Source organism: Zalophus californianus, chromosome 17 (assembly GCF_009762305.2).
Source record: "Zalophus californianus isolate mZalCal1 chromosome 17, mZalCal1.pri.v2, whole genome shotgun sequence".
Lineage (NCBI taxonomy): Eukaryota > Metazoa > Chordata > Mammalia > Carnivora > Otariidae > Zalophus > Zalophus californianus.
This window is the reverse complement of record NC_045611.1, coordinates 44,767,487-44,769,816: the sequence shown is the minus strand read 5'-3', so window position 1 is coordinate 44,769,816 and position 2,330 is coordinate 44,767,487.

Sequence of the window (2,330 nt, the reverse complement as noted above, 5' to 3'; positions counted from 1 at the left end):
AGCCAGACAAAATGTGAATATATGTGGTTCTGTTTTAATGACTTTATGAACACTGAAGTTTGAATATCATATAATTTGTTACTTTTTTTTTTTTTAATTTCAACCAATTTAAATGTAAAAACCATGCTTAGCTTCCAGGCCATACAAAAACAGGTAGTGGTCTAGATTAGTTTGCTGTCCCCTGATTTACAATGTGATAATAAGGTTTTATCTAAAGTATTTGATTTCTGGGGTACCTGGGTGGCTGTAAGTTAAGTGCCTGCCTTCAGCTCAGCTCATGATCTCAGGGTCCTTGCTCAGCAGAGGGTCTGCTTCTCCCCCTGCCCCCCAACCCCACTTGTGTGCACCCACACTCTAATAAATAAGTAAAATCCCTAAAAAACAAAAAATAATTTGATTTCTGACTTCAGGTAATGGGTTCAGATTGTGAATGTTTTAATAGACTGCTAGAATGAATTTGTACTTCTAGTACTATGATACTAAATTATGTTTTTGTGATCTAGTTATTTTGACATCAGGAATATGAGTCATAAAAACAGATGGTGAGCTTGTTTTCTCATTTGATTTGGATACAATATTTGACAAATTTTGCCCATAAAATTATCTGGCTTGATCTAAGTGGCCTAAGTTTGACTATATTCAAACCTTTTCGCCCTGCATTTATCATTTTACTCTATGAAGGGTTTACACCTCCTACTTCTGACAAATTGTTTTTCTACAAATATTGTATACTTTGCTAGATTTCTAATTATTAGTAAATATGATAATCTCATCATGTCCATATTTCATGTATTCATCTATTTTCCCCCCTCAGAATTACCAATGTTTATATATTTTTCTGTCAAAGAAATAATTTTATTTTCCTTGAATTATTTTTGCCATTTTTTTTTTAAAGATTTTATTTATTTGACAGAGAGAGACACTGGGAACACAAGCAGGGGGAGTGGGAGAGGGAGAAGCAGGCTCCACCCTGAGCAGGGAGCCTGATGCGGGGCTCGATCCCAGGAACCCGGGATCATGACCTGAGCTGAAGGCAGACGCTTAATGACTGAGGAACCCAGGCGCCCCTTTGCTGTTTATTTTTACTACCTTTAATATATTTGAATGTAGCTTGCTGTTAACTCTTCTTGCTTTTTGTTTTGTACATTTATTAATAATCTCTTGGTGTTTGACCTATCAGCATCCCTAAAAACTCGAAAATACTCTTAATAGAGAACAAACTGAGGGTTACTGGAAGTGAAGTGGGCAGGGGATGGATTAAATGGGTGATGCGTATTGAGAACACGTGATGTGATGAGCACTGGGTATTTTATGTAAGTGATGAATCACTAAATTCTACACCTGAAACTAATATTACACTGTGTGTTAAATGTAATTTAAATTAAAACTTGAAAAAAAGAAAAAAAAACAGCATGCCTATTGGGCTATACTTTATTTGAATACAGAGTTAGCTGCTCTCAGGTTTTTCTACATAATGTGTTCATTTTCATTCATTTAAATATAATTCAGGGATTGATTTCCTTCTGATTCATGTTATTTGGAAGGGTATTATTAATACTCAGATATTGTTGGCTATCACATTTTAGTTTTTTTCCCCATTTTGAAAAAGAATGCGACCTACATATGGTCTACTTTGGGTGGAAAGTGAGTAAATATTTCATATTTTTCTCTGTTTTGACAAATGAATTTTGTTATTCTCAATATGTAAATAGATTTTTGGACAGGCATAAAATTATTGCACAGCATGAAATATAGATGTAAATGTAGACTCATTCAACCATTCTTTTTCTTTCTCGACTTTTACATCCTAGGATTTTTTTTCCTTTTCAAACTTTATGCTGAATAAGGAATAAATGGTGAGAAGCTTTTCTACAAACGTTTACACCCACTGGCCGTTCTCATTACGAATTCTTTGATGTCAATTAAGGTGTATAACATGGTTAAAGTCCTTTCTATAAATAATAATAATGGTGGAGGTACGGATACTAGTATTAAATAACATCTGCTAGATAGTTACTATATGTTAATAACAATGGCCCCACCCCAAATAACAATCCCAACCATTTTCTTTTTTCTCTTTTGAGAGAGAAAGCTCAAGCATGGGAAGTAGGCAGAGAATTCCAAGCATGCTCGGTGAGAACACCGAGCATGGAGCTTGATCTCACTACTCTGAGATCATGACCTGAGCCGAAATCAAGAGTTAGATGCTTAACCAACTGAGCCACCCTGCTACCCCTCATTTTACATTTGTTGTTGTTGTTGTTAAAGATTTTATTTACTTGAGAGAGTGAGAGAGAGGGAGGGTATGAGCAGGGTGATGGGCAGAGAGA